Raw genomic sequence first — 24,729 nt, 5'->3', positions numbered from 1 at the left:
TCTCCATGAATAAAACTGATCTGACATGCTTTTGTCTGCATTATCACTGCTAAGTCTTTCTAGCGTTACAGGAATCATTCTTCATGTCCAAGGAACCATATGAAATTAGATGCTTTGAAAACAGGGCTATGGAGAGAAAATTTAGATTTAAATTTTCCAAAGTGAAAATTTAACACAGCCTTCAGGATTCATTGGCTAGTTCTACATTAGCAGGTAATTACCTCCTAATGTTACAACAGGAGTGAATAAACTGAAACTCTGTCCTTACAGCACAGTCTGTGTGGTCTTGTGTTTTACTTCAGGATAGTTTAGTTCTGTCTCCTACTTAATATTTCGGTTTTACATGTGATACAAAGCCATAAAAAGTAAAGGAATTCTGCAGCCCTGACCACATTATCAGCTGTCATACTGACCTTTTTCTGTGTCAGGCAAATGGTAGAAGCATATCATAGCCCACACCAACATGGCACAAAGAAAAATCTCGTAAGTGGAAATGGAGTTAGTTCCTGCTTGTGTTTTTGCCTGTTTCTATTCTGTGTCCAATTTACACACCAGCATGAAGTTGTCTTGGGAATATGGAATGAATAGCAGCAATGAGTGTAATACCCTTTTTGCAGTCACTGTTGTAGGCTTTCTTCTTTCAGTTCATGGCACTGTGAGCTACTACTACTTCATTATCATGGCTTAACATTTCGAAAAATCACACCTGTGTTAAAAAGAAAGTGCCTCTCTCTGCCTTGCTCTTGTGAAGTCTTGCAAGACTGAACTAGTACAGATCAGTGGCCTGACAATTTTATGATCACCAAATCCACTATCTTGAGCAATATAATGGTCAAGACTTTGGATGCCATTCTTCAAAACTTCTTGTTTGGATAACATAGATAACACCAAGAAAAAATTACAGGCTTTTAGTGACAGGCTTTTAAACAATGTGGTACCCATCTATTGAATTATCTACTGATAAATTTGTGGATAATGTCAATGTGGTTAATTACACATTCCTATCTCAATTTTGTGGGGATTTTACTACTTTCTCTGAAAAGATCGTGACAATAATTCACCATATTTGGTTCTGGCTGGTTCACTGGGAAATGTTGCCTACTCACATCACTCACAGATGTTGTATCTGAGCAAGAAAAAGATAAACCTTAATAGAGTGGTGTGTACCTTTGGTTGTCTAAATATAAGGTAGTTAGGACTATATGACAAATTTAGGGGCAGGGGTGGGGATATGAGGGTGGAGCAGGATACTCCAAGTGCCTTCAAGAATATTGTGCTTTCTATAAGAAATACAATTCCCACACTAATGGTAATCTCTTAATTTTTGTTTCGTTTCTTCCATAAGAGTACATACACACAAATCCTAAAAAAAAAAAAAAAAAAAATTAAAGAAATAAAAATCTCTTGTTCCGAGCATTCTCAGGTAAAGTGCCTGAGGTCTTAGAAGTTAGCAGGGTAACTCTGATTTCAAACCAAGTGAAAATAGATCATTCAATGAAACAATGTATCATTAGAAATCATAGTGTGTCTGCAAATATGGCAAAACATGCCTCCCTCCTCTCCCTCCTCACCTGATCACAAAGAATTTCACAACTCACAGCAGAGCCTTTGCCTGCAGACTGTCTACTAAAGCAAGAGATGAAAACCTTCACCTGCTGTCTTTCCTGCAAGCCATTAGCCACCTGAGCCTGAAGTGGCTGCTTAAAATTTCATGAAGAGAAATCCATGACCCAGTCAAGTCCCAGGAGCAGGTTTTCTCTGGCACTGCTTGCTCTCAATAGCCCACCAAGGGCTGAAGTATCCTGTGAATGATGAAAAAAGAACAAGGGAGGAGGAAGGGGAGCATTACAAACAGCAAACATTAGCTCTACCACTAACTGCTCTGTACCCTGAATCAAAATACCCTCTCTCCTGCTTGTCATTCTAGTTTGTAGGCTGAGAATCAAAAGGCCAAATGACAGAAAAGCATCCCATTTGTGGCCCTTTGATCATATCATCAGCTCATAACCCACTGCTTTTGAAAAAGACATGGAACCGTGTGCATAGGTCTTTAGAGGACTCTGGTGAGTGCAGTTCTATGGCTTGCTTAGTACCGGGGCTGAATTAGATTCACACAGGACATAGGCTGGGCAGGTGTTTTTTGACACACCTAAATGCCAGTCAGAAGACTCCCTCACAGCTCAGAGCCTCAGAACAGCTTTTAAAGACAAAACAGCCTTTATGATTCAGTGCTATGTGTCATCTCTCTGCAATTCTGACACTAGGGCTGTCATTCCTCCCCTCCCACTGCACATGTAACAATGACAGGTACAGAACACCACAATTTCTTTTCAGGCTGAAAACTAGAATCCTCACACAGGGGGTTCCTGATACAATCTGTGGCAGGGAGCAAGTAGGAAAGGTTGATGTGCTTTTGTCTGCAGTGAGAAATGAGAAGAACAAGGCAGTGCCAGATAGGCTCCTAAACTTCCCTAGATGGAAATCCGAAGGTCTCAGGTGGGAGCATGCAGTCAGACAGCAGTGGTGGTGGGGCCCTCCACCACGAAGTTCAGTTCAAGAGCTTGTAATCAATGAACGTCTTCTGCATTTCACCCAAATTGTGGTGGTGCTACTGAGCCTTCATAAACAGGGTCTTCATCTTCTGAGATGAATTGAGGCATTGTTTGCCTACTCTTGTTGCCCACAGGCAGTTAGATATTTCCAAAAGGTTATTATACTGATGCATAAATTTTGGTGCTGTCATTTCCTTAGGAATGAGCTCTGTCATCTCCTCAGGAACCCATCTGGGATCTTGTCGAATCTTTGCACAAGACAGCAATAATAAAGGGGTAATAATAAAATCGAGTGAGACAAAATATGTAAGATATCACTGAACTACAAACGCATGAAAAAGACAGAAATTAATTTGAGTGAAAGGAAGTGTGAATGAATGAATAAGGTTCATTAGTTAAAGGGTTGAGAGGTAGTGGGCAATAGTACATGTGACAGTACTTATACTTCTAATAGGACATATTTGTGTTGAAGAAACTCATGACAGTGTGGAGCAGCTGGCTCAGATCCTTATAAATCACTGCTGCACATTTGGTAACTGACTGGAATGGAGAACTCAGTTTACTTCCCTCCAAAAGGACTCTTGTCTGCACTTGCTAATATTCTCAGTATGTTTCAAACAAATATACCTTTTGTGGTAAGACTTGGGAATTCACTTCAGAAGTATTATGATGATCTGAACCAAAATGTTGATATTCTGTTTAAATCTGCCAAATATCCTGTATAGAAATCAGCAGGCAGTGAAGTGGCATTTTCAGTAGTTACAATATAGAAGGAAGGCCAGAGAATTGCAGGTGTTTATGGAGAGGTGGGATGGAAAAGACAGTTTACCCCTTTACTGAGGAGTGAAGATAAAACTTTAGAGCTGATGTCTAAAAGAGCTGATATGAACTAAACTTCACTGATGCTGCTGCTGAGATGGTGATATGACGTTGAAAGATATATTGGCATATTAAAATTTCTTTGAAATGTTTTACTTTTAGTGTCATTAAGACATATGGCATGCATAATTTTAATACATCTTTGTGTCAGATGATCTCCTTTTTTCAATTTTAATTTTTGCAATGTTATTCTGAGCTAAAAATTCAGAATTGCCTTTTCTAGACTGTTTCCAAATATCACAAACATGCAATAGCATCCTGTCCTTTAATACTACTACATCTAACAGTACAATGGTTTTATTATTGCTCTGTGCCCAAACAACAACTTGTTTCTTTTGCAGCTCTCAGGCAGACAAAACAAAACAAAACAAGTCTTTGAGGATGAAAAACATACTTAAAGGAAATGTACCCATTTGTCTCAGCACAACATGCTGAAAAGGCATAGGGTAAGAAAACAATAAGAAATACATAAACCAAAGACAAGCAAATAAAATCACAAGTAATACTATTTGGATGCTTTTCCTGACATAATAGGTTTTATTGTTGAAAGAAACAATGTATCTGCAAAAATCTGCCACAAATGATTCACCAGCTAATAAAGTCTGGATTGAGAGTTCAATGTTCACTATGAATCATTTAGTTAAGACCTGCTACTCCCATATTCTTTTTTCAGCTCTTTAAAAAAACACACTGACATCCCCCCATTACTTCCTCAAATTCTTTTTTCATTTCATTTGGATATCCAAAGAACTATTCTCTTGTACCATAGCTACAGTGAGAATAAATACTTTTTACCCATGTCTTTGCCCTAATTCTGTCTTTTATAAATGCTTTAGAAATGGAGATGTAAGCATTACTTTTCCATTTCTCCTGCTCTCCTTTCTTTGCTTTTTTTCCAAGATACAGGCAGCTGCAGTCCAAGCAGTGTATTCACAAAAGATGACTCACAAAATAACTGGCCTTCATCTTTGTGTTTGACTATATATTGAGAACATAATGGAATGTGAGATGGAATTTAAATTGGCAAAACTAGCTCTGTTATTTTGTTGGTGAAATTATTCAGATAAGCTGACATAACACTCAGTTCTTTGGGATCACAGGCAACAACTTTCTTCCAAAAAATGCAGAATGTGAATTGTTGGGTTCCTCTTATCTTCATTACAGCTTTTTACCTTTTCCCTTAAAAGGGTGTTTTTTCCAGCTTTCAGATCACAAATGGCTTCAGAGAGATCTAGTGTGATCATTAAGGACTGTATTCAGCAAATGTCAGCCTTACACAACTTTATCTGTAGGGCCTCTGCAGGCTCTCACAGCATGACCGCTTTAAAGCTGAAAAGTCTCAGTGCACCATCCCAGTGAAACTCAGGCACCATCTTCCCTTCTGACTAAACTGAAGCACAGAGGCACTCCTGAGTTATATTTAATTCAGGACAACTCTGTTCTCAGGAATAAGACCCATTCTGTTTTCTGCTACCTAGTAACATACCTCTGCACTTTCTGCCGGACACACAAGGCCTAAGCTTCAGTCGCCATCACTTATATATAAATTCAGCAGTAAGGTGGTATGATAGGTGGACCATATTTGCTCCCCAGTCCTCCAAAAAATTGCTTAGGTAAGGCTTATTGGCCAAAGCAGCACTCAGAGGTTCAACATTCAACCAAGAAATCTTGATTCTGATTGTTCTTCAATTGTAATTTACTTGTTACATTAAAATGTTCCTTTATGAATTGGTGTGTGTCTATTTGCAATAGTAACAATCAAACAAAATCATAAGGACCATAAGATGGATATTTTTACATCCACTGCACAAAGAATCTGAAGCACTTTGTGTCCTGTACATTAAGTATAGTGGAAGTTAAGTGAGCTATATTGAAAAATTTTGGTCTTCAGACAACTTCATTCAACTTTTGTTGGCATGTTTTATTAACCTTTGTTAGCAAGTGAGATATACAACTTATTTGCTGGAGATGGTTCTGGATATAAAAATAGTCATATGTTCAAGACTCATCTTTGTTCTGTACCAGCCTCAGAGGATGAAGAATAATGAAAGAAGATAGGGTACTTTCTGGCTTTACAAAGCATTTCAGGTTGTAAAGTTCTTAACAGCTTTAGAGCAGCAATGGCAAATTGTTTATTTTTGTTTTGAGCAAAGCTCAAGTTCTTATAAATCCTTTTTTAAAAGAGGTCATGTGGCTGTGCAGATGGTCCAGACAACAGAAACAGATATTAAATAATTATTCAGACAACTTAGAAATACTTTGTTCTTTAAGACTGGCAGCTGTAACATACAAAATAATTGCTTTAATTTTTTTTTTAATATTTTTATTGGAAAGCTATAGACATTATGTAATTGCCTAAAATCATTCCTCTATGGTTTAAAAATTACTCCTGCTTGGTTTCATATACAAGAACCTGAGAGGTATAGATATAAAGGAGTGTACATCTATGTGTAGCTGTAGATGTTCTCTTAGAACATTATTGCATGAATGACACTGAATCACAGTAACACTACGCAGACTCGTGTCTGTGTTTTGTCCATAGGGAACACTGAGACATCTGCACTATATTACAGAGCTGGAAAGCTGGTCTATACTTTTATCAGTCTGGGTGAACTAACTTTTAAGGAAAGACAAGGCTCCAGCAGTAATCTTGTTAGGCTATTCAATCAGTGGTGAAGCAGATGTGTCTTCATTAGGAAAGGTCCCATCTCCTCTCATGTCTTGTACGCTATGTGGAAGAGAAGTAATCTGGTTTATCTTTCCAGCAGAAATTAAAAAAAAAAAAAAAAGAAAGTTGATATCCTTGTTTCTGTTTTCTTGCTTGTTTTAATCATCCTTCTAGAACACAAGAAACAAATAACAAAACTGGATGGCATACACCTGATTTTCAAAGTGAAGTATACTGATGGTGGAAAAACATTAGGAGATCTGGAAAACCAAAGAAAAATTAGAAGAAATTATGAGACTGAGGATGGGCTGGGTTGTCTCAGCAGACATGGAAAGTATACAGAGGTTTTGTATAGGAGAAAAATGGAGTCATCTCATTACATTTCAGGTAAGTTTGAATGTCAGGCCTCCAGTGTAGCTGCCAGACTTCTTCAGCAGAATGTAGAAAAATCTGTTGGAAGACTGAAAAACCTCTCTAGGTTATCTCATACTAAAATGTTGATAGATATTGCCTATTCTGGCCATCTTCTAGCTTATTAAAATTGAAAGACATCCTTGAGAAGAGTTAAGTAGATGTTGTCCTTTCTTCAACAAAAAGTAAACTTTCTGTTTAGAGATGAGCTGTGTCTTTGCTTGGGTTTATAAGTAGAGACAGAAGGTATACATATAAAATTACAGAAAGTAAGTACTTTGCCCCGGGCAAGTGGAAGACATTCAACCTAGTGAAGGTTACAGGTACACCGGATCAGCCCAGGAACAGTGCCTTGTACTTGAATTACTATGGATATACTTTTGCTGGCTAATGTGCCTCAAGCTGTCATCATGAGTGCCCTCACTGTGGCCCATAACAATGGCTGGGTTTAGATCAATATTTTGTGTGGTCCTTTTAAGGATGACACTTGACTCCCTCATTGCAGTAATGCTAACTAAACTGTCAGACAAATATTGCTGTTCATCCTCACTCCTACGCAACTTAACCTCTAAAATGACAATTTAGAGGTACCGAGATTCTTTTGCAACAAACAAGATACAATAAAGCAAATTTTAGCTCTCTGAGTCACAAACTGGCTCCTTCATGTTTGCTGCTAGACATTGTCTCTTATTCAGGGCTTGATAACTAAAGAGTTTGTCCTTTTATTAATATCCCTTTTTTCCCTCCTCAGAACCCCTAAAACATTCAAATGTGAGAATTATTTAATTGTTGACTGTTCTGTTTCTTTAATTAATCTCTTATCAAACTGTTTATACTTACTTAAGGCCCATCAATGGCTGCCTGTTGTCTTTTAATGATTGAATGAGGTGCATGCTCTGTGCCTTGTTTCTTTGTACACTTTCTCATTAATAGACACACATATTAACACACATAGTAACAACTATGTCTATCTTCTGCTTCCACTGCAATTATCTTCTTCTATGTCTGTTCTGTAAAAGGTACTTAAGTGCTCCGACCTCTTAATCTTACTTATCCCTGTGCAAAGAGGGTTTAAAAACCTGTTTACTGTAACAATTTTAAAATTTCCATAGTTAATACAGTTCATAGTTCATAACTCTCACATTTCCTTTTATTTTTCTTGGATATCCCAGGATTTTCACTTCATTTGAAGAACTAAGTTTATTTGAACTTCAGTCCTCTTTTGGAAATGTCCTTTTGAAGTCATGCTATAGTGCATAAAATTAACAACTGTTTACTGGAGCAAGTAATAGAACTCGGGATTCAGAAGATAATGACTTCGTCAACATATGAGAGCCTTGCTATTTTCACAGTGGCATGATAAAATATTTCATGCATTGGCAAAACTTCAGCATGATAGAATGTTATCACATAATACTTTCATAACTGGTCCTTTGAGTAAGGGATGAGTCTTGGAATGAAGAAAATAAGAAACTGATTTAGACTACATACCTTGCAACAGTCTGTAAACACTTGGCCACTACATTTTTCTAGCTGCCAAAAAGATTCATTTTTCTACTCATCCAAATCTTCCTCTTTCTCAGATCTGAGGTCAGATATAGCTAAGACCAGTTGTGCATGAACTAATGTAAGATAAAATTCACAGATAAATATCTGAGTAAAGGAAGATGCCAAAGCCTGAAAGGAATAAGGACACATATACACAATATGTTGACCTTCATGTTTCACAAAAGGTGGATTAAACAGTCTCCTACTGAAAATTCTGGTTCTTTAAAGCCAGTTTTTATGTGCCTAATTCTCTCTATGTATTGCTTAGAGAACCTTTAAAACTGACTTGGGGCTGTGGATTCCCCTGTTTAGCAGGAAGGCTAAAAGTTAGGTTTTCCGCAATAGTCAGCATTGTGATACTTAAGTCTCTTTATGGATCCAGACTCCCAAAAACCTATGATTAAATTGGTAGGTGAAAAAATAGATGCTGACTCTACTAGAAACTGAGAATAACTGTTGAATTTCAACAGCTACATGACTGTGAAAGGCCTGAACCAATAACTATAAGCAGGTCAAATGTGAACCCTCAAGCTCTCCAGATCCATTAACTTTCAGATAATTTCTTAACATGTACACTAAAAAATGACACTTGGTTTTCATCATCTTCACGTCCCACTCATCCCTACCAACCAGAAAAAAAAAAGGAAAGGAGGTAGTTGCTGAGTATACTGTTATTTGATGAGCCCAGTGGACCCAATATAGTAAAAGCATTATCTAATTCTGTTTTTCAGAAAATTAAACAAAACAAAAAAACTAAACTAAAATAAAATAAAATAAAATTGAATTGAAATGAATTAAATTAAATTAAATTAAATTTAAAAAAATAAATAAAAGTATTTAAACTCGAGTAGATATTGAAAAAATGCATATATACCATGGTTGTAAGGAACACTGCATTTCTTTCAGAGAATGGACCTTGGTTTCTCTTACTTCATTAAACTTTTTTTCCACTAATAAGATAAAATTTCTCCATTGATTATAGCCATGTTATTCTGAGAGCTATTTTTGTTTACAAAATGAAACAATAGAAAAACAGAATGAGAAGATTCAGAAAATACACTTTCTGCTTACTCTCTGCTGGGGTCACTGCAGGTCAGGTATATCTGCAGGTCTTGAGCAGGCAGGTTGGCATAATAGGTGCAGCTCTGGGCCCTGGCCTGCTTCTCTGGTCTGGGATACCATCTGGATGAATTTGGCAGGTGTCTTTCTCTTCCTGGTTCTCTTGAGTTTGGTCAGGGGTGGATAAACTGTTTCATCTCAGTCTGTCTGTGCCATATGCTGTAGGAAACAATTGATTTCAGTCTTAGGTCAGAAGCCAAGAGAGAAAGTGAATGGAGAAGAGGGGGAAAAAACAGAGAATGGAAAGAGGCACCTAGGGAAATAAACACAGGGAAACAACCTCAGAAATGCTAAAAAGAAGTTCCTACTACAACAGTCATGGAATGAGATTTTTCAAAACATGTTGGCATTGAGCCATCTCTGAAATACCTCAAGTGCAAAGATACTGTCTAAATATTTGCAGTGACAGGGAAGCTCTTCGTCCTTTTTTAAGGTTACTTCTCTGAAGACCTTGTCATTGATTATCAATGTCTCATGTTAAAAAATATGAGAGAAAGGACCTATGCAGTGTTATGATTAAAAGTATAAACACCCCCTAATATTTATAGCATGTTCACTTTTTCATCACTTAACTCCCATTGTTTATAATTTTCAGTCTTCTCAAAGTAGTAGGGTCATTTTAATTACATCCAAACTAATATTTTCAACGTCACACTTTCATTTTCTTCTTCCTTGGCCTTGAATTGCTAGAAATTACTGTGGGGTTTTTTTCCCTACCAAAATCTTTCATTTGCTTGCTGATATAGACACTGTTTAAAAATACCACATTCATTCTGTTTCAGTTGAAACAAGAAATTTCCTCTTTTTTCTATTAAATAAAACCCCTGACTTCCTATATAGGACTACTTCAACCCATTTATGTTTGCTACCAAGAAACTGAGAGGTAAGACTAGAGTGAGCATTTTATTAGCAGTCACAACCCCCAGTCGTAGCCACTGTGTAGGCAGCCCGAAAGCACGCCGCCTCATATATGGTCTCCCAGGAAGAGCAAAGTCTGCTGCAAGGCAAGGACTGTAGCCACGAAAGAACAGAGCAGACAAATCATAGCACAGACTGCCACATTCCCCTGCTCACTTTAGCTTACATGGCTCGTTAGCATGGGGGAAAAAAAAGAGCCTACTTTTCATTTTCCTGTGAAAGTAATAAATCAAGCTAGAAAAAAAGTAAGGCACTATTATACAATATACAATGTTTCTCATCATACCTGAATTTAAATGAGACCAGTTACCCAAGAGTGTTATGTTTTATAAAAGAGAAACAGGATCCTTGAACACCATGCCCACAACATGGGGATGTAATAACACTGACAGTAATAACACTGAAACAACATTATGATTGGTGGTCTCAATTGCTCCTTAGAGATTTGAATAGTTCATTAGAAAAGAAGAACTTCCATTACTTATAATCTAGAGACCATCATGTACTTTAACATTTTTGCTTCCAGCAATAAGCTTTCTCTTTCCAAAAACTTCCGTTTTGTTTATATTTGATTTCTTTACCTCTAGGCTTTTTAATGCAGACGATTTTCTCAGCAGGGGACATTCACAATATTGATTCTATTGATGTAGATGATACACATATACATGCATAATCCTCTGAATATAACCACCCCTTTCCTCTTGTTTACCAGCTCATGACCATGCTGAAAGCAAGTGGTGGACAACTACTGCACTTGCATGTGGCAAAAAAATCTTCACTTATTTTGCCACACGTTGACATTTAAATCTCCGCTGCAGGAAAACATTTCTGAATCCAAAATATTCTTACAATTTTAGTTGTAAGAATATTTAAGTTCTCTATCATCTGAGTAAATATTTCTGACTTTTCTGTGTCATTTATGCCATTTCAGGTAATTGTAGTTAGGTTACAAGGAACAAAATAATTCATATAAGAATTATAATTTGTTACCTGCAACCATCAGTAGATCTTGCTGTGGGATGGCTCTACCACGTATTTATTTTTGGAAAAGAGATAACCATGTATATTGTCTTGTAAGAGGCCTATTTAGAGTAGTAATTTTAGGTCTGTGATCACCACATTACTATGCTAGACAGGCCATGTATAAGCTGGTTTTAACAGATAATTGAATATAGATTGAAAAGAGCTATTATGGTCCAGTCAACTGATATTTTCTAGAAGAAGGCTAACCATTTGATTCAGATTAGACTTCTCATTCCCTCTCCCTTTAAAAGAAGTCAAAACTATATTTGGAAAAGCACTACAGAACTGCTGGCGCTCCATTAGATTATTTTCTAAGAATATTATTCTAAAAAAATAATTAACATTAAAAACTTCAGGTACAGACTCACAGCACTATTTCTCTGATAGCAATTCCAGCTGAAAACATACCTTGGCTTTTTCCTATTGATTCAATCCCCCTTCTAATTATCCCAGTATAGCAACTTATGGTCCCAGGTTGGGTGGACAAAAATCTACAAAATAAAATATTCTTCTTCTTGAGAGGAGTAGGATTAGCCTATTCAGATAGTCTATGGAATCAGATCAGGAAAAAATTTACATTGCAAAAAAATATTCAGATTTATTTACCATTCAGAGGTAGCATTCCAATAACATTAATTTTTAGAAAATTATGTGTATACACAAAGTCAGAACTTTAAAAGAAATACATTTAGGTTACCTGGTAAATTTTAGCCTCCAGTTGGATGTCAGGGACTTATCAAAATACTATATAAAAATTTTCTTACAATTCTTTCAACAGTTGTACTGAGAAAAACTCTTTTTCAGCATTTATAAGTTGCAATACTGAACCATAAGGAAAAATCTTGGCAAAATATTCTCAGGACACAGAGGACAGATACATCCTTCTCAATTTATTAGGACAGAGAAAACTCACATTGAGAGCAGGACACGGTAATTAACACATATTCAGGTATAGTGTGTATCTCTGTAGATCCAAAAGCAGAGCTAAACATCAAAGTGAAGCCAATAATCAGAATCTATTCTTCAGTTTCTCTATTCTTCAAGGGTAGAAAATATGTCCTATATCAATACTAATTCATACGTCCCTGGATGAAGCCAAAGCTGTCTCATGCTTTACTGTTTCTTTGTTAACTTGGAGCAGAAAAGTAGTTGTATCCTTTGGAACTGATTGCTGTAGCAGTGAAGTGCTGCCCACAAAGGTAATTCCTGACGCAAAAGTATAAAAACACTAATGCTTTCAGATTTCTGGCAAAATATCCCCCCTCAAATTTCTTCCAGTTAATGTCTTCACGATGCTGTGGGATTGATATGGAAACTGATGACCAGGAGCATTTGGTGCTAGATGTATCCACAGCTGATTCCTGCACATACTGCAGGAGTCATTCTGCACTATCAGAATATGTAAACAACATAAGAAGATTCAAAACGAATGAAATATATCTGTTTCTCTTATCTATCTTTCTCTCTTTTTTTAATACCCTCAAACTTGACATAATGGAGACTAACAGCAGACTATTCAGGAAGATAATTCTAAACTGCTTACTGAGCGAGCTCTCATGGAGCTCAAACACACAATTTAAGGGAAATATTGGCTGGTTTTATTGGTGTGAAGGAAAGGTTACTCTTGGCAGAGTATGCCATCAAAAATCATTCTGAAAAAAATAGCAACTATGATTTCTAGGTGTTCATTATATATTCTGATTAAAGCACCAAATTAATAATATATTCTAAAAAAATAACATGTCCATGGTCCAAAAATGTTATCGGTTTCCATTTTACCGTGTCTGAAACTTCAGAGCTGCTTTTAAAGGAATTCTACCAAGCACCTACTTATTTGTGAAGGAGGCTTTCCACTTCCAATCCCTTTCATTCATCTTTGTGAGCTGGGATCTTTCTCTGCTTCTGCTCTTTCTAAAGGGGCCACCTAGCTCACCAGATAGTTTGTGATTTAATATGGATTGATCTGTGCTAAACCTTTGAAAAATGTTCAGGTTTGTTTAAAAACCTGTGGCTTTGACAGAAAATTGTCACATACTATGTGCAAGTGTGCTCATGAACAGCCACTGAAGATAGTTACCATCCATCTCTTTATCCTATTAAATACTTAATTTGCATGTACACATCATCACTGAGTGCTTTAATCACTTGTCTACTGCATATAAGAAGGAAGCACCTCCAGCTAGTCCTAGAATAATGAAATGCTCAGGTTACCTGAGTGCTCATGATAGGGGAGAGAAAAATTTTCTCTAGAGCAGAACTTAATTCTTGCTGTCTTCTTAACATAATCTGTTGACTACCTTAGTTCCAGTCTTTCACATCTTTTTCACAGTGGACTGATTCCATAACTCTGGGTTACAAATTCCATAGCTATTTCATTCCAGTGTCTCAATGCCCTGTAAAATCCAAGCCTCTCAAGATTTCCATCTTTTAACAGTTATAATAGCAATTTAAAAAAACCAAAACAATCAGAGTTTAATTGACACAGGTATCTGATATAATTAGTCAAATAAAATTTTTAAAATACAGTTTATTTGGCCAAGTCTAAATTCTATGCGTCTCATTGCCTGCATCTCTCTATGCTGCTGAGAAATGGTGTCCTAGCTTTTGTGTAAAACCATCTGGTAATTCTTAATTTTCTGCATACTCTAGTAAGCTCTACTTCACTTTTCTGACACCAAAAGTCTCATAAACTATTCTGGGAACCCAAACACATCTTTTGTCCGGTTTCAGATCTCTCACGTCTAATTAATGCTTCTTCATTTTAACAATGAAGCACCCAATTAAATACATTAATACAGTTATGAAGCAAGTTTCCATAATACTCTTTACTAGTTCTCTAAAAGTATTAATTATGCTTCATGTAAATATCAGTATAAGATCAGAGTAATTTATTTCCTGCAAATGTTAATAGGAAAATGCCTTTTTAACTTTCATACTGTTTGTTGTTTTATGAAACTCAGGATGTTTTTATATTGCTAGAAGATAATTAAAGAGACTAGGAGCAGTATATTTTGGGCTTTGAGGTGGCTTTTATTTTTGTGGTGTTGGAGGAGTGGGGGGATTGCTTGATTTAATTTTTGTGTTTCAAGAAGTAGAGCAGGGGAATGGATGATAACTCATGACATTTTCAACTTAATGTCAACTTTCAATCTATTTTTAAGCCTTTTCTAATTGAGAATTTGATTCTTCTGCCTTCCTCATGGGGCATGTGGGATTTCAAGACATTTAAAATAAGAACTTAGATTTTGATGTTGTTGTTGTTATTATTATTAGCCTGCAAGCTGCATGTATTTATTAATAATTCAGGAATAATTAAATTTTTAGCTTGAATTCTTGTTTTTGGTGGTAATATTTGAACTTGTAACCATGGTAATTGTTCAATACCTCCCTCCTGTTTTGAAGAACTTGATAAATATGAAAGATCATACTGGCCATCCCTAAGCCAGTCATTCAGCCTTGTAGGAGCTAGACACATTCATAAAGCATTTGTAAACTTATAAGAAGCAGGGACATTTTTAAGTGAGTGACATTTTAGAGTTAGATATAGTGATAGCTGAACCATGTGTTGTGGTTTAAGCCCAGCTGGAAATTAAGCACCGCTCAGCTGCTCCCACAAACCACTTTTCTCACCGGTGAAATGGGGAGAAAAATCAAAGTAAAAGTTGCAGGTTGAGACAAGAACAGGTTAATAATTGAAAAGAAAGTAAAATATAGTAATGATGATGATTAATAGTAATAATAATAATAATGGAAGAAGGACAGATGTACAATAAACTTTCTCAGCAGACATTGACGGATGTCAAACCCTGCTTCCTGAACCCAGACCATCTTCCCTTCTGGGTAACTGCCGCCAGTTTATATACTGGGCAGGACATTCTTAGGTGTAGAAATCCCTTCGGTCAGTTCGGGTCACCTGTCCCAGCTGTGCTCCCTCCCAGTTTCTTTTGTGTCCCTCCTCACTGGCAGAGCATGAGACAAAGAAAAAAGTCCTTGACTTAGGATAAACGTGACAACAAACAGCCAAAACATCAGCATGTTATCAACACCGTTTTCATTCTGAATCCAAAATATAGCACTGTAACAGCTACTGAGAAGAAATTACCCTACCTGAAACCAGGACATCAGGTTTTCTCACTCATTCATTAAATAAAATCAGAAGTTTCTGGATTTAGGTTGTAATTCTGGTTTTGAATTATGAGCAGATGTGGGAGTTATGGAGTATATCTCCAGAGCTTTAAGTATATCCCAACATCCAGTCAGCTGTAAAACAATCAGATAAAATATCATTGTATTAAATGACAAAAAAATATTTTTACAGGTGTTACATAGTAGGAAATTATTACCTGAAATTTTCTGCAGAAAATAATAAATGGACTGGTTGAATAAAGAAACTGGTTTTTAGTAATTCTTTTCTGGGATCTAGAAATTTGTTTTCCACTTGATAGAGCAATAAAGCAAATATTAGGGTTTTTAAAAAATTTTGATGAGTAGCACCTATGTAACCTAGAAGAGTTAGGCTGTAATATTTGCTCTTACATATGGTGAACAAAGGAGGAGTGAACAGAATAAAGAGTGGAAAGAAAAGGATAAGTAAAACTGAACCCACCAAAGCACAATTTTCATGCATTTGTATGTTTTTCTTTCAGTTCATTTTCATCCATAAGGAAATGGTCTTAACATAAAACTGTGTAAAATAGCAAAAATCTCTGAAAATTGCCTATGTAAAAGGAAGGATGAAAATAAAAACAAGTATTGCAGCCTTGAACTCAGTTCAGGAGTTTGTACTGTACCGTCAAAATACGTCTTCTGAGCTTTTCCTCTGTCAATATGTTTATGCTGTTTTGTTCACCCCAAACAGATGCTCAGCAAGTCATTTGTATTACCCTGGACTTTGCCTCAAAAATATAAGATGAAGTATTCTTTCTGTTTCTTCATGTTCTTTTTTTTTTTTTTTCAGAGTTACAAATAAGTAACATTTTACCATAATTTTCTTAACCCTTTAAATGACCAGAAAGAATATACTGTTTCCCTGACTTTCCCTAACTAATATACTGTTTCACTGTTTTTCTGTCCTCTTCCCTTTCGCACAAAGAGGAGGGAAACTAATGAGAGCTATTGAGTAAAGATGGCCAAGCACAAAATAAAAATAAAAGGACCCCATTTCATTTTGGATCATGCCACAGAATATGTTATTGTCATTTTACTTTATTAGCTATTTAATATAATTTACATAATTTATGTAGTTGGGCTTTTTTAATCAGACATAAATTTTAGACAACCCAGACGATCTTTTTCAGTACTGAAAATATGTCTGTTAGAGTTGATTTTTCATTATCAAACAAATGGGTATCTATATTATTAGGCAATTTCTGGTCAGCATTAGAGACATGCTATTTCTCAAGAAGTATGAATCAAGCATCAGTATTTAATTCTGAATTGCATTAATTCACAGAATCACAGAATAGTCTGAGTTGGAAGGGACCCATAAGGATCATCAAGTCCAGCTCTTAAGTGAATGGCCCATAAGGTTGAACCCATGACCTTGGCATTATTAGCACCCTGCTTGAACCAACTGAGCTAATTATTTATCCTTCTCTTATTTTGCTGAGATAATTCAAGATTCCATGTTCATTTGATCAATGTATGTCTTTAATATTTACTTACCAACCTGAATTATGTTGTCATCATACAGTAACTGCAGGCTGTGCATGCTGAAAAATAAAACAATATTCAAGAAGCATGTCAAGAATTTTTTAATGTATCTAGAGATGTTCTTTGAATGCCAAGAACAATGTTGTAAAACTTTTCTTTTTCTCTATTTATTCACAGAGTTGTTTTGCAAATTTCTTTGTTCTCTCATCTTGTTCTAACATTTTTCAATTTCATCTCCAAAATCAGAATCAGTATCATACTGATATCACACACTGTGAGGCATGAATATTTAATTATGAGATAAAAATTAAGGCATATCCAAAGAAAACAGGCCAACTACAATACTTTCACAGAAAGTGGATGAAGTACTTCATAAGCAGCTGGCTGATATTTCATGATCACTTGCTCTTTTTCTTATGAGAGACCTTAAATTGCCGTGTGTCTGCTGGAAACTTCACTACAAGACAGACATTGAGGTGCTGGAGTGTGTCCAAAGAAAGGTCTAAAAAGTCCTGTAAGGAGTAGCTGAGGGAGCTGGAGTTGTTTTTCCTGGTGAAGAGGTGGCTCAGGGGAGATCTTCTCACTTTCTACAGCTACCCGAAAAGAGGTTGTAGCCAGGTGACTGTTGACTTCTTCTGACAGGCAACCATCACCAGGACAAGAGAAAACATCCTCAAGCTACACCAGGGCAATCTCAGGTTGGATATCAAGAATAATTTCTCCCCTGAAAGGGTGGTCAGGTATTCAAATGGAAGGCCCATGGGGGTGGTGGAGTCACCATTCCTGGAAGTGTTCAAGAAATGACTGGATGAGGTACTCAGTGCTATGTTTTTGTTGACATGGTGGTTGGTCAAAGGTTGGAATTACTGTTCTTGGAGGTTTTTCTAACATTTATGATGATTCTATGAAATTGACCTATCAGATTGTTTTTAAATAAACTATGCAGCAATGTAATAAAAGGTAGTTTGCCAAGTATTTCCAGAATAAGGGAAAAAACCCAAAACCTGAATAAATGAGTGAAAAATCAAACTGAAATTCACTCTGTAAATTGTTTACTATGAATAGTTCGCTCAAATAAGCCAATGGATGTAAGAACAATCAAAGCAAAATTTTCAACACTATGTAAAAGTGATGAGGGTTGGGGTTTTTTAGGTAATTTCTACCGGAAAAAAACATACATCTCTGTCTGTCCTAGCAGGAAAATTTATTGGTTTTATCTGATTAAGTTTATCAAGAATTTAATTTTATCTTGAGAGATTAAATGCTGTTTAGTTATGGGAAACCTTTTGTGAAATAGGTCTTCAAGAAAGTGGAGTATGAATTATCCTACAGGATAGGACGTCCTAAACAGGTGGGCTTTTTGCGACCTCAGAAGGTATATCATTGTCTCTCATTTTGAATGCAGCTGGCTGTTCAAGAAGTAACTAGCATATATAGAAAAATCTCAAAATGTATTAGAAATTACAAAATAAAATCTGAAGTTCTATTCAGTAGCTGTTAAAATAGATGCAGTTCAATAGAAAGCAAATTTTATATTTGATTCTGAATTATAACTGAAGTTAATTTTCATAATGTGAATAATGTTTCTTTAGATGACTTCACAATACTTCAGTTTTATTATTTTATCTTATCAGCTCAATCAGAGTGAGTTTTTCAGGATAAGTTCATTGTAAAAATGAATGATATTAAAATCATGTTTTTTGTAATTCCATAATTAATTCTTGGAAATTTCCTTCCAGTACAATAATTTGCATCTAAAGCAAGATAATGGAACACTAAGAAAATAAAAATTAAAAAAAAAAAAAAAAACAAACCAAACCAAAAAAAAAAACCTGATGTAACCAACAGAATATTTTTCTTATAAACTTCAGGATGTCTTAAACCCACACACTAGTCCTGAAAATTTACATACTTAGATTACCATTGCTTACATGAGTGATCTAGTCAATATCAGTGGAGTTATTAATATGTACAAAGAGCTTTACTGTAATAGTTCTCTAAATGTTGGCTTTAGCCAATAATATGTACACATTATTTTCTCTTTTCAAAAGAATCTTAAAAAACCACAAATAACAAAAAGAACCAATAAAACTTGCCTTAGCAATGACATAGACTACCAGAGCTATTAGTTCTTTACCATTTATATAAAATTCCTACTGATCTTATTTTCGCCTGTTTGTTTAATATTGACTTTCTAGTTTTACAATGTATACTCCAAAATCCCTCTTTACCTTCCCATCCAAAGCAGATGAATGGGATTTCCCTTTGAGCCTGTACGTCTTCACTGGTAGAGGAAATTATTGTTGGGCAATTTATTCTTACAACTAATATACAGACTTCTCAGTAACAGATATTACACCATTACACTGCATACTGTGAAAAATAGTAGCATAGTATCACCTTGACCAGTGCTTCCTTAGCATTTTTTGTAAATTCCCAGATCAATGTGGTGTGGATAGTGATATTATCTCTTTGCAATCAGCAGGATATTCCAAAACTGCAAAGCTGCCTTTGCCTCAGTTACCTTGTCTGCACATTAATGCTAAAATGATTTTCCTAGCACCTGAAGAAGCTGAGACTGTAATTATTCAATGTTTGTAAAGTGTTATATACTTTAAATGTCAAGTATTGCTAAGGACTATAAACTATCCACAATTCAAAGTTTGATTAACAAATCTCTAAAGGTCCTATTAATTTACCTGTTTCAGTGTTACTGAATCATAAAACTGTCTTAACCATGCATCAAAAAGTGTGTTTAGAGAGTAGATTCCCAAACTCAATAGACTTTTTATCATATTGAGAAATTAGGGAAATTTGCATTTAATGTCTGGAAGTTGTCCAAATCTTCAAAAACCTAGCTATCCAGATTTAGCTAATCTAGGTATAATAGAGAAATAATCTGATAAAATGCCCCGAGTGGATTATAGTGTAGGAAAATAATCTATTTGCTGGTGCAAGGTCCTGTTTCCAGCATTTTATTCTAGTTTATCCCCACATTGGATATTATCCCTCTACAAAGATCTTTGCTGGTTGCCAATGCTGACTGCAGTCATTCATAGCCCGTCACCAGTCTGCTAACACAGCAATCAGTGAAAACAAGAGACAGCAATGACTTGAAAGCAATATTGATAAGAGTATAAAAATAGTATTTATCACGCATAATGGAAAATGGTAATTGCTTACAGTGGCTTTGCTATAGGTCCATGATTCTGTTAGGAGTCTCACACTGCATTGCTACAATATTCAGTTTAAGATTCAAAAATATCTGTCACCTCCTCCAACAGTTTGGTGCATAATCTAGATCACTTGCTGTAGTGTAAGCACACTTTATAACGACAGAAAAATTTTTCAACAATATTTTAAAGTCACTCTGGAAAATGCCTGAAAAATGAGGAAAATACTTAAGTCTAGTTATTTGATCTAGGTTGAAAGGTCTGAAGAAATGAAAAGAGAGATAGAAGAACAATTATAGTGGGCAGACATTGCTTTTTGTGGGTATAGAAACAGAGAGAGAAGGTCCGATGAATATCTTCACTGTTTTTCTTTGATAATTAATCTAACTTTCCATAGGATTGAGGATTTCCACGGTTGTGAGCATTAACACAATTTTAAGGGGCACACAAATTAATAGATTTTTTTTTGTTGTAGTATTTGTTTCTTTAAAACCAAAAGAAACACAGCATTAAATTAAAGGACAAAAGGGCATTAGTATCTTCTCAAGAGGATAAAGTCTAGAGGCTTAGTCTATCATTCATAAGCAATTAACCTAGGGGCTAAATAATAATGATAGGAAGCATTTATGTTATTTTCAATTTCAAAATAACTGTACAATGACAGATTATCAAATTGCATTTGTGATTATTTTTACTGCAGTAATAAGTTTGGAGATAAGAGTTTTATATGGGCAAGTCTTTATTGGACACATATTACAGCATGCTAGCACTAAAAATATATCTTTTTATTATTTGAGGCTTTAATGCCATAAAATATTTGCATAATTTACATTGTTGTAGCAATGAATTCTCAAAAGATGTTTTTTTCTCTTTTTGAGCTAGACTCCTCGGTAAGACAGGATATAACTTAGTCCATGTCCTAAAAAGATGACATTCAATGAATAGTGAGAGAGGACATAGAGAAAGATATTTCATTACATTCTTTGTACATAGAATAAATGGGAAAATTGAGATTGTCCATACTTTAAAATTGTCTGCTTTAACTGTTTCTAAAGATTTAAAACAAGCACCAATATCAGATGGTAGAACTATTTATTTTAGCTTGCTGTGATCCTGGTATCTAAAGAAACAGTGTCTGGCAGCATAGAATTGCTCCCCATCAATTCGTTATGGAAATGCATATAGTTGTTGTGGTTTTGTTGTTTGGAGGTTTTTTTTGTGGTTTTGGGTTTTTTTTCAGTTTTGTGTGGTTTGCGTGGTGTAGTTGGTTTTTTTTTTTCTCAGAAGAGTCTACTCTGATTTTGTCTAGCCCACAGATTCCAAAATTAGGGATCACAACCATATACAGGATCCCAGTAGTTCAAAGTGGATCACAATCCTGTAAAAAATCTGACTGTTCACTGTAGTATGCATGTTCTTTAAAATTTCAGAGACCAAATAGTCTGTACTCACAGGCAAAGAAAAGTTATGAATCATGATATTTTCTTGTTTTAGAGGTAATCAGAGTGCCCAGATAGAGCTATTTAGGAGAAATTATTGTGTTTTTAATTAACATTATATTTTAATCTGTATTAATGTCAAGCAGAGAAAAATCGTAAGTTACATTGGTATAAAAACGTGGAGAGATGTGACTGCATGTATAATAAGTAGTCTTCTCGGGAAATGCTCAAAACCCACCTGGTTGCAATCCTGTGCAACTTACTCTGGGTGAACCTGCTTCAGTAGGGGGGCTGGACTAGATGATCTCTGGAGGTCCCTCCCAACCCCATCTATTCTCTGAGTCCATGATTCCCTGAGATAAGTACACTTACTAAAAAACCTAACAAATACTATGCTTTATGTGGTTTATATTCAGGACAATATAAGGAGTGGACAAGGTAGTATTTTTAAAAGGTGCCTACAGCAAATCACCACATGAATCCTTCAAATTTCTGTTATGTGTCTTTATACATTAGGGCAGCAACTTATCCCACTACTGATGAACTAAATTTAAATATAATTATTCTATAAACACTGGCCAAACTTCTGTAAGTTTTTGAGTTTTCTTAAGAAACAACAACTGCATTTCTATGCTGTGCTAAGACTGCCCAAAATCAGGTAACCAAGTGAATGACATAGCCACATAATGAGGATGAAATTAAAGGGAAATAGGAAAAAAAAAAAAAAAATCCAGCATTTTATCTCAATATGCAATTTGTCATCTGACTACCCTTGAAGGAAAGTGTCAAGAAACACCCAGAAGACAATGACAATAACAGCAAAAGTGGTTGCATTAATTTATGGGGATGAGGACAATGAAACATTTCATGAATTGCTTTAACTTTATTTTTCCAAATAATGTTTCAGCAGGGGATTGATAGTTGACAGCTGTGTTCACTGATAGGTAACCTTGTTGCAAGTTTCTGAAGAAAGATGTTCTTCTTCACTGGACTTGTCTCCGCTTTGTAATTTTTTTTTTTTCTCTCCTTAGAGCCAACACAGCTATTGTTACACTTTAAAATATTTCTATCATGTATTTCTTCTTTGAAATAATAAATTTTTTCTTTGCATTATTTGGCTGATAACATGTCATAATGTAGGCTGCCAAGTGCCAAATGACTCTCAGATTCATTCAAGCATTCAAAGCAAGAAAAACCGTTCATCTAGATAAGATCTTATCTGACAAGTCAAGCTCAAGAAATCTCAGTATAATTATATGGTGTTAATGAAGGCCATGTATGCAGGCAGTTCTCAATATTAACCTCTGTGTTAGTCTATCAACAGTAATGTGAAACAGTCATTTTAAGTTAAAACATGTAGGTAGACTTTTTTTAAACAACTCAATAACTTTCTCCCATGGAAACACTTTACATGAGAAACTTTCATCTTTTGCAAAGGATTACTAAGCCATGCTTTCCACAGAGATATTGTTATTGTACTATGTTAGTCCAGACTTCTGGACAGATATTTCTTTAAAAATTAAGGAACAGGCTTTTTTTAAAATACAAGGACTACTGCTAGATACAGAATAATAATAAAGGATTTGCTGTCATTTATGCTTTTCAAAAAACTAAATTTAGAAGAGATGTAAGCTTGCTCTTTAACTATTGCTGTCATTAAAAATCATATGTTGGGAAATATTTTTAATGGCGAGTGCAGAACTCTGTGGTTATTCTGTATGATTATAATGTTTATTGCTTGATCTCAAATTTCTGTATTTATTTATTTATACTTTAAGGGTCAATATTATTTATTTTTTTTATAACACCCTACAACTAGTCAAAAAAACTCATTTGAGCAGTGCTGGTTTGCTTGTTTTGGAAAAGATTGAATTGCAAAAATTGAAACATTTAAAAATAATTTTGGCATTGCAATAATTTCAGAAAAAAAGGTTTTCATATGTAAACTTCTACTTGTTGAAAGACAGAAATTTTCTCCAGAATGTCCTATAATGTATAATTTAAGGATTTCAGATAAAATCCAATAGAATTGAGTTCAAATCTGTATAAGACATTGAATATCACAGTATATGAATTCCCTGTTAACAAACTTATGATTACAGTTACCAAAGTGTATGTGTGTTTTTCGCTAACTTTTTTGCTTTTGTCCCCAAAGTTCACAGTTTTGCTCAAAAAACCCCAACTATTTTTCCCCAACAAAATGATCACTTATAGTGCTTTTATCTGTTGGGTTTTTTCTCCTCTTTTTTTACTAGTTCTTTGTTCCTGAAGACCTATTTAAAAATAGTTTATGGTTATCTTCCTGGTCAGAAAAAGGATCTGTTTTATTAAACTGCATTAGAACATAGAAGAGTCTGGGTGAAACCATATGGCAAAAAGCATTAAAGTTTTAGAACTTCACTAAATAGCATCAAGAAATACTGCACTTTAGAATAACCACAATTGGTATTGTATTTGTACTTATGTGTGTATATATATATATATATATATATATGTAGATAGATAGATAGATAGATAGATAGATCAACTAATCACCTTTTACCAGAAACAAATATACCAAAAGAAAACATAAATAAAGAGTATTTACCTATTAGGCAAGGGTTTGTAGACCCTGGCCATTAGAGTGGTTTGACCTAACCCTCTACAGAAAGCATTCCAATGTTTATACAAAGTAGTATAAAAGTTAATCCTCTATCATAAGCAGAGGAACTAAGCATAGGTCTTTTTCTGCCCTCCACGGTATCCAATGACATCATTTTTCTCTGTGTGGGAGAAGAGCTGAGGGGGACAGCAAAGCAAGCAGAGATGGTGGCCCCATGAAAGGGCTTATCCCAGTGATCCTGAACAGGCTGCTCAGAAAAGTCAGCAATAACCAGTTTCAACAAGCCCAGACTGACGAGCAAGTCCAAACATGGTCAAAGCAGGGCAATAATCAAGGCAGCCAGTCAAGTTAGCAGGTCAGTGTTAGCAAGACACGCAGCCAAGCATAGGTACACTTACAATATAGATCAGGCAAGGGCAAGGCTGTGAACTTAAATCCTATTCTGAAATGAAGGATGGGGGAATGCAATTAATGCTTCTCATGCAGCTCTTTTCCCAGCAGTCTGACCTAAGGTGACAGCAGCACCATATTGGAGCTGATCTGGAGTACAGACTGACAAAATTCTAGACAGGGAAAGAGGTTAAAAAGTCTACCAGTGTCCTGAAGGCATGAAAAGTGAATATAAAGTCCCTTTCTTAAAAAGAAAATAAATCAAAACTTTTCTTTTTCTCATTGTGTGGGTGGGTTATTTTAACTTAAAAGTTCAAAGACTTTTTTGTCTTACTTTTAAAACACCTCTTTAGTC

At 35.4% G+C, this 24,729-nt stretch overlaps 1 long non-coding RNA gene across 2 annotated transcripts in view; it reads right to left on the bottom strand.

Annotated features, from left to right (window-relative positions):
• LOC125322019 overlaps positions 1 to 15,345 on the bottom strand; it is a 34,624-nt gene extending 19,279 nt beyond the window's left edge. For both annotated transcript variants that reach the window (XR_007201807.1, XR_007201806.1), the window contains exons 1-3: positions 15,226 to 15,345; positions 9,130 to 9,336; positions 1,572 to 1,802 (exon numbers count right to left, since the gene is read on the bottom strand). This is a non-coding gene — a long non-coding RNA (uncharacterized LOC125322019). The remainder of the gene's footprint in view (positions 1 to 1,571; positions 1,803 to 9,129; positions 9,337 to 15,225) is intronic.
• Between the last annotated feature and the right edge of the window lie 9,384 nt (positions 15,346 to 24,729).

Source organism: Corvus hawaiiensis, chromosome 2, assembly GCF_020740725.1.
Source record: "Corvus hawaiiensis isolate bCorHaw1 chromosome 2, bCorHaw1.pri.cur, whole genome shotgun sequence".
Classification (NCBI taxonomy): domain Eukaryota; kingdom Metazoa; phylum Chordata; class Aves; order Passeriformes; family Corvidae; genus Corvus; species Corvus hawaiiensis.
The sequence above is the reverse complement of the archived record's forward strand: the minus strand, read 5'-3'. Positions and strand labels throughout refer to the sequence as shown.